We start from the raw sequence: 9,574 nt of genomic DNA on the forward strand, positions 1-9,574 counted from the left end.
CTAACTTGATCATCCTTGGACTGCTGGAAAATAAGGAAGTGCTGAGATCATCTAAACGATGAGCCAAAGGATCTGTTTCTGCCTATCCCACGTCTTCTCTGGGCTTTATGAAAGGAGGTGAGTGGGGTCAGCTCAATATGCCATTTGGGGTTACAGACAATTAAAAGCTTGGGTCTAAGCTCCTTGATGAAAGACGGCTATGAAAAAATGTAATCTTTTCTCTTCATTTCTGGTCATTTGGAGCCCCAGGCTGGGAACAGATCTTTGTTGGCTCTGTTAACCTCTTGGGGCTAGGTGGGACGCTAGCGTGCCACCCGTGGTGCACTCCATCAACAGCAGGTGCATTTCAAGAGCGGCAAATTTGAATCCAAATAAATGTCAAAATTCAAATTTTTCAAAAATACAACTATGTTACACCATTTGAAAGATAAACATCTCCTTAATCTAACCACGTTTTACGATTTCAAAAAGGTTTTACGGCGAAAGCATAAATTTAGAGTATGTTAGGACAGTACATTTACAAGAGTTGTGTGTAATGTTTTGTCAAGTCAAAGACAGGGTCACCAAAACCATAAAACCAGCTAAAATGATGCACTAACCTTTTACAATCTCCATCAGATGACACTCCTAGGACATTATGTTAGACAATGCATGCATTTTTAGTTCTATCAAGTTCATATTTATATACAAAAACAGCGTTTTACTATGGCATTGATGTTGAGGAAATCGTTTCCCTCCAATAACCGGCAGTCAAGTCAGCGTCAGAAATTAAAATAAAAAAAAAATATAATATTGTCATTTAAAAAATTATAGATTTACATTTTTGACGCAACTAACTTCCCTCATTTAAAATTAATCTCACTGAAACACACAGGCGTGATATTAAAGGCGCTATATAATCCTTTACATTAATAATCCATTCAAACCTTTATTCCTCATCAGATGTCACTTCCAGGTATCACAAGTCAACGAATGTAGTTTTGTCCAAAGCTCATATTTTCAAAAGACAGCCGCGACTTCTCGTCTAGCGAAGAAAATTTCTGTCAAGCGTTGTATAGCACAAATCATTAGGGCCTTTTTTAACCAGAACATGAATAATATTCAAGGTGGACGAATGCATACTCTTTTATAACGTATTGGAACGAGGGTACCCAACATGAAGGAGCGCACAGGTGTCTAATGGGACATCACTCCCGTTCCATGGCTCTTGTTCGGTCAGATCTCCCTCCAGAAGACTCAAAACACTTTGTAAAGGCTGGTGACATCTAGTGGAAGCATAGGAAGTCCCAATGGGATACTTAAAGTCAATACAACACATCAGGTATCCACTTCCTGTCAGAAAATGTCTCAGGGTTTTGCCAAATTTTTGTAACTTCAGACACCATTCACAGTGTTGGCTCTGTTAAACGTGCCCTAAAATATGATGATTGCTGTAGTCTACTTCTGAGACAATTTTAAATATGATATGACGGTTAGAAATTGTATTGATTTTATGCATTTTATTTGCAGTTATGCATATTATTTGGGTTGAATCAATTGCCAATTTAAACAAACATTTTTGATTTTACAATGCAAAAAAAGTTAAAAAGTTATTTACTGGTGAACTTCACACACATCTTCACCAGTTAAAGGCCCAGTGCAGTCAAAAACGCGATTTTCTGTGTTTTTTATATATACATTTCCACACTATGAGGTTGAAATAATAATACAATTATGATAATGCCTTAGTTTAAAGGGTAAAAAAGAAAAGGTCAAAACTGTGAAACCCCAAACTACAGTGACAGGGCATTATCCCCTATTTCCAACCATTGCTATTATCCCCTATTTCCAACCATTGCTACAACTGCAACCAACAGCTCTACTGAGACAGCCTTTACGGAGCCTCTAAAGGTTGTTCTTTGTAACGTTCACAGCAAGAGACCCTGGAGTCACATGGCTTTTAACCTCTTGACGTTACCCTAGGATAGGGGGCGCCACAGCGCATTTTGGAAAAAATTCGTGCCCATTTTCAACGGCCTACTAATCAGACTCACAAGCTAGGATATGCATATAATTAATACCTGTGGATAGAAAACACCCCAAAGTTTCTAAAACTGTTTGAATGGTGTCTGTGAGTATAACAGAACTCATATGGCAGTCAAAACCCCGAGACCGATTGAAACAGGAAGTGGAATTCTGAATTGTGGACTCAACTTCACGTCGTTGCCTATTATTCACACCGTGAACTATCGTTATTTGAGCACTTCCTATTGCTTCCACAAGATGTCGCCAGTCTTTACAAAGTGTTTTGAGCCTTCTACTGTCGAAACTCAGTCAATGAGACGCGTTGGAGATTGGTCACAGGGGGAGGGCCATCACCATTATGACGCCGGCGGCCCTGTCTACCCCCACCTTCGGAAACGTTTTGAAACACATTGAAATCGTCCCCCTCGAATCTTATTGGCTCTCTTGTTGAAACAGGCCCTGAAGATTTATGTTATACAACGTTTGACATGTTTGAACGAACCTAAATGGGAAAAAATAGCTTTTTCTCGACACGGCTGTCCCGCGGCCGGCAGAGCTTTTGGATACTGCTTTGAGACGCGCTAACAACAGCATGCTAATGGAACATAAAGGATGGACTTTTTTCGACCGAAAATACATCTGTTGTGGTCCTGGGATTCCTGGAAGTGCTTTCTGATGAAGACAACTAAAGGTAAGGGATTATTGACAATATTATACAACATTATATGTGATCTGCGATTGTTCCAAGATTATTTACTAGGTCATTTTCTGAGTATCGCATCCCCTTTTATCGCTAAGTGTGATTACCCAGTAAAGTTATTTTTAAATCTGGTATGACAGGTGCTTTCAAGAGATATTCATCTATAAATCTTAGAATGACAATATTACATTTTAAACATGTTTTCGAATAGTAATTCAGTAAAATGTAGCACTGTTTCATCGGATGCTTTTGACGGGAAAATAGTTGGTCAACGTCAGACGCCGATGTAAAATGCTGTTTTCATATATAAATATGAACTTTATTGAACAAAAGAATGCATGCATTGTGTAACATGATGTCCTAGGTGTGTCATCTGATGAAGTTTGTAAAAGGTTAGTGCTGCATTTAGCTGTTTTTTGGTTATTTGTGATGCAAGTGGTTGGTCGGAAAATGGCTACGTTGCTGCTTTTTACGATGGACTCCTCTAACATAATCTAATGATTTGCTTTTCCTGTAAAACCTTTTTGAAATCGGACGACGTGGGTCGATTCAGGAGAGGTGTATCTATAAAACGAAAAAAAAATAATAATAATAATTTTCTTCAAATTATTAAATTTTGTTATGCTAATGGCGATATGATTTTTCGCTGGATTTTGATCCCGCTAACGGGATGAGACGCTGAAGAGGTTTTAAGCTCTCCATCATCACAACACTTATGGTGGAAAATGGTTCCCAGTGATCCCAAAACATTCTCTGACTGAGTGAGCATTACATTTCCTTTTTCCCCTTATTCCTATTAAAGTGTAAAATATGAGCAGATCCTATATAAGTGACATGTTTATAAGTGGAGTATGATGTATTCATCAAACCAATAAATGCTTTTGCTGACCATAAATGCCTTGGGATTGACAGTGTCTGTGTGACATGGGTTTGAATCCCGGCTCCACCGGGCAGGGACGGACCACGATACAGTGGTTAATTGAGGGGTTGCTCCGGTGAAAGGGGACGTCCTGAAGTACTGTCTGTCGTCATCGACCAATGTCTTATCGTTTATGTGTCAATGGTATTGACAGTGCTTTGCATGGGAACACTGTGTTGTTGTGACATGGGTTCGAATCCTGGGTTTGCTTTGACAGAGGTGACACTGTCATTGTTGTTGAAAGAAGCTTACATTTATTAATGTTTACGTAATGTTGGTCAATGTGTTATAAATGTCATATGTAACTGTTGGATCCTTCCTTACTCTACCATACCATTACCATCCCACCCAAATCCACCATCAATGAAGAGAGAAAGAGAGGGGAACACTGAATTTCATCCCTCAAACCAAATAGAAAACTATTGCAAAGTAACTAGAACTAGACTAGACAGGCACTGTGTATCCTGTTTCAAACTGTTTCAAACTGGTTTCAGCTGCAGGAATGTCTCTTTCTCTCTTTTTCCCTTCCTCCCTCCCTTCACTCTGGAAGAGATATAATGATTTCCCAATTAGAGTTTTGAGACCTGTTTATTAAGGATAATTCATCTCTTCATTGTGCTGAGCATATCAAATGTAATACTGGAGAATTTTCATTGTGTTCATTAAGGACTGCATTTGTACTGGGCACAATGAAATCTTGCATTTCACAGATGACTGTGAGGCTCTTCAGATAAATTAATTAGCAGGCAATGGTGTTGGTATTATTCATTCTAAATGTATTTCCAAAAGCCAGTCTAAGTCGACTATAACTCACAAAATGCATTGTTGGAGGTTCCTGTTTCTGTATGTTATACTGTAAGTAAGAGTAGAATAGAACGTACGGTTATGAATATAACTACTGTTCCCTGAAGGAGGGAACAAGGTATAATATACTAGGGGGAGTCAACGACCAATCCTATTAACCTGAAGCAAACTTCCTGGCTTTAATACAGGGGCTCACATCCATTTCCTCAATTCAGTACTGTTCTTCAGCGAGCCCAAAACACCTGAAAGCAAGGGCCAAAATATGTTATACCTTGTTCCCTCTTTCAGGAAAGAAGTAGTTATATTCATAACTGTATGTTCCCTTTCAGTCGGTCACTCGGTATAACATACTATGGGGACGTATAATCACGTCCCAAGCATATATATGTATACAACCCTCACATAGTGCCAACTGTACAGTCATAATCACGTTCGAGGGTAAACCCCTAGCCGTCAAATTCAAGTACGACAATTCGCATTCTCATGATCGGCCCTGCCGTACCGGTCCCATAACTGGGCCACCACTGACAGGGTGCAGTCTCCACTCAGTAAAGATAGGACCCCCCTCCCCCTGGAAAGTATCTCCGCACCCAAGTTTTTATTTTTATTTAACCTCTTACATCTAGACGTTCCGCTAGCGGAACACCTGCTCCAATATCCAATGATAGGCGTGGCGCGAATTACAAATTCCTAAAAAATACAAAAACTTCAATTTCTCAAACATATGACTATTTCACAGCATTTTAAAGACAAGACTCTCATTTATCTAACCACACTGTCCGATTTCAAAAAGGCTTTACAGCGAAAGCAAAACATTAGATTATGTCAGCAGAGTACCAAGCCAGAAATAATCAGACACCCATTTTTCAAGCTAGCATATAATGTCACAAAAACCCAGAAGACAGCTAAATGCAGCACTAACCTTTGATGATCTTCATCAGATGACAACCCTAGGACATTATGTTATACAATACATGCATGTTTTGCTCAATCAATCATATTTATATCAAAAAACAGCTTTTTACATTAGCATGTGACGTTCAGAACTAGCATACCCCCCGCAAACTTCCGGGGAATTAGCTAACAATTTACTAAATTACTCACGATAAACGTTCACAAAAAGCATAACAATTATTTTAAGAATTATAGATACAGAACTCCTCTATGCACTCGATATGTCCGATTTTAAAATAGCTTTTTGGTGAAAGCACATTTTGCAATATTCTAAGTACATAGCCCAGCCAGACACCCGGCAAGTTTAGCACTCACAAATATCAGATTTACTATTATAAAAGTTTGATTACCTTTTGTTGTCTTCGTCAGAATGCACTCCCAGGACTGCTACTTCAATAACAAATGTTGGTTTGGTCCAAAATAATCCATCATTATATCCGAATAGCGGTGTTTTGTTCGTGCGTCCCAGACACTATCCGAAATGGTAAATCAGGGTCGCGCGCATGGCGCAATTCGTGACAAAAAAAATCTAAATATTCCATTACCGTACTTCGAAGCATGTCAACCGCTGTTTAAAATCAATTTTTATGCCATTTTTCTCGTAAAAAAGCGATAATATTCCGACCGGGAATGTCCATTTAGCTAAACAGAGGAAAGAAAACAAAGCTTTCGGTCGACGCGGGCACGAGCCTGAGTCTCACAGTACTGTAACCAGCCACTACCCAAACGAGCTACTTTGTTTCAGCCAGAGCCTGCAAAGCCACGATTCAGCGTTTTGCCGCCTTCTGAGAGCCTATGGCAGCCGTAGGAAGTGTCACGGGACAGCTAAGATCCTCACTCTTCAATAAACAGAGACAAGAAGAACGACACCTTGTCAGACATGCCACTTCCTGCATGAAATCTTCTCAGGTTTTTGCCTGCCATATGAGTTCTGTTATACTCACAGACACCATTCAAACAGTTTTGGAAACTTTAGGGTGTTTTCTATCCAAAGCCAATAATTTTATGCATATTCTAGTTACTGGGCAGGAGTAGTAACCAGATTAAATCGGGTACGTTTTTTATCCAGCTGTGAAAATACTGCCCCCTAGCCATAACAGGTTAACCTTAATTTAACTTGGCAAGTCAATTAAGAACAAATTCTTATTTACAATGACGGCCTACCAAAAGGCAAAAGTCCTCCTACAGGAGCTGGGATTAAAAATAAAAATAAATAAAATATAAATGTAGGACAAAACACACATGACAAGAGACAACCCAACACTACATAAAGAGACCTAAGGCAGCAACACATGACAACACCGCATGGTAGCAACACAACATGACAACACAGCATGGTAGCAACACAAAACATGGTACAAACAATATAGGGCACAGACAAATCAAATCAAATGTATTTATATAGCCCTTACATCAGCTGATATATCAGGCAGAACAGTTGAAACTGGAGCAGCAGCACGGCCAGGTGGACTGGGGACAACAAGGAGTCATCATGCCAGGTAGTCCTGAGGCATGGTCACACAGGACACCGGATAAGAAAGGAGAAATACTCCAGATATAACAGACTGACCCTAGCCCCCTGACACAAACTACTGCAGCATAAATACTGGAGGCTGAGACAGGAGGGGTCAGGAGACACTCTGGCCCCATCCGATGATACCCCCGGACAGAGCCAAACAGGCAGGATATAACCCCACCCACTTTGCCAAAGCACAGCCCCCACACCACTAGAGTGATATCTTCAACCACCAACTTACCATCCTGAGACAAGGCCGAGTATAGCCCACAAAGATCCTCGCCATGGCACAACCCAAGGGGGGGCGCCAACCCAGACAGGAAGACCCCGTCAGTGACTCAACCCATTCAAGTGATGCACCCCTCCTAGGGACGGCATGGAAGAGCACCAGTAAGCCAGTGACTCGGCCCCTGTAATAGGGTTAGAGGCAGAGAATCCCAGTGGAGAGAGGGGAACTGGCTAGGCAGAGACAGCAAGGGTGGTTCGTTGCTCCATTGCCTTTCCATTCACCTTCACACTCCTGGGGCAGACTACACTCAATCATAGGACCTACTGAAGAGATGAGTCTTCAATAAAGACTTAAAGGTTAAAACCTAGTCTCCGTCTCTCACATGGGTAGGCAGACCATTCCACAACAGCACAAAGGGCAAGAAGGTAGAGAGAATAATGCACCACGCGAAGCAGCCACAACTGTCAGTGTGTGTGTCCCTGATTGAGTCTTTGAATGAAGAGATTGATTTAAAATTGTCCAATTTGAGTGTTTGTTGCAGCTCGTTCCACTCGCTAGCTGCAGCGAACTGAAAAGAGAAGCGACCCAGGGATGTGTGTGCTTTGGGGACCTTTAACGGAATGTGACTGGCAGAATGGGTGTTGTGTGTGTGGAGGATGAGGGCTGCAGTAGATGTCTCAGATAGGGGGGAGTGAGGCCTAAGAGGGTTTTATAAATAAGCATCATCCAGTGGGTCTTGCAACAGGTATACAGAGATGACCAGTTTACAGAGGAGTATAGAGTGCAGTGATGTGTCCTATGAGGAGCATTGGTGGCAAATCTGATGTCTGAATGGTAAATAACATCTAGCTGCTCAAGAGCACCCTTACCTGCTGATCTATAAATTATGTCTCTGTAATCTAGCATGGGTAGGATGGTCATCTGAATCAGGGTTAGTTTGGCTGCTGGGGTGAAAGAGGAGCGATTACAATAGAGGAAACCAAGTCTAGATTGAACTTTAGCCTGCAGCTTTGATATGTGCTGAGAGAAGGACAGTGTACCACCTAGCCATACGCCCAAGTACTTGTATGAGGTGACTATGTCAAGCTTTAACCTCTATGGGCTAAGTGGGACGCAGGCGTCCCCCCCGTGGTGCACTCCATCAACAGCAGGTGCATTTCAAGAGCGGCAAATTTGAATCCAAATAAATGTCAAAATTCAAATTTTTTTACACACTTGAAACTATTTTACACCCTTTGAAAGATAAACATCTCCTTAATCTAACCACGTTTTACGATTTCAAAAAGGTTTTACGGCAAAAGCATAAATTTAGAGTATGTTAGGACAGTACATTTACAAGAGTTGTGTGTAATGTTTTGTCAATTCAAAGACAGGGTCACCAAAACCATAAAACCAGCTAAAATGATGCACTAACCTTTTACAATCTCCATCAGATGACACTCCTAGGACATTATGTTAGACAATGCATGCATTTTTAGTTCTATCAAGTTCATATTTATATCCAAAAACAGCGTTTTACTATGGCATTGATGTTGAGGAAATCGTTTCCCTCCAATAACCGGCAGTCAAGTCAGCATCACAAATTAAATAATTAAAATTAGAAAACATTGGTAAAATATTATATTGTCATTTAAAGAATTATAGATTTACATCTCTTGAACGCAATCAACTTGCCAGATTTAAAAATAACCTTACTGGGAAATCACACTTTGCAATAATCTGAGCACTGCGCCCAGAAAAATACGCGTTGCGATACAGACTAGCCCCCCATGTTGGGGAGATCTAAAATCGAAAATACTATGTAAATAATCCATTACCTTTGATTCTCTTCATCAGATGTCACTTCCAGGTATCACAGGTCCATAACGAATGTAGTTTTGTTCAAAAAAGCTCATCATTTATGTCCAAAAATCTCCATCTTGTTAGCACATGATCTAAGCCCGCCGGACTTCACTTCATGAACGAGGGGAAAAAATATATTTACGTTCGTTCAAACATGTCAAACGTTGTATAGCATAAATCATTAGGGCCTTTTTTAACCAGAACATGAATAATATTCAAGGTGGACGAATGCATTCTCTTTTATAACGTATTGAAACGAGGGTACCCAACATGAACTCGCGCCCAGAGTCTAATCGGCCATCACCGTTCCATGGCTCTTGTTCGGTCAGATCTCACAGTAAAAGACTCAAAACACTTTGTAAAGGCTGGTGACATCTAGTGGAAGCAATAGGAAGTGCCAAAATATTCCTCAGCCCCTGTGTTTTTCAATGGCATAGGTTTAAAGGTAATACAACACATCAGGTATCCACTTCCTGTCAGAAAATGTCTCAGGGTTTTGCCTGCCAAATGAGTTCTGTTATACTCACAGACACCATTCAAACAGTTTTAGAAACTTTAGAGTGTTTTCTATCCATATATAATAAGTATATGCATATTCTAGTTACT

The sequence above is a fragment of the Salmo salar genome, chromosome ssa21 (genome assembly GCF_905237065.1).
Source record: "Salmo salar chromosome ssa21, Ssal_v3.1, whole genome shotgun sequence".
In the NCBI taxonomy this organism is placed as follows: domain Eukaryota; kingdom Metazoa; phylum Chordata; class Actinopteri; order Salmoniformes; family Salmonidae; genus Salmo; species Salmo salar.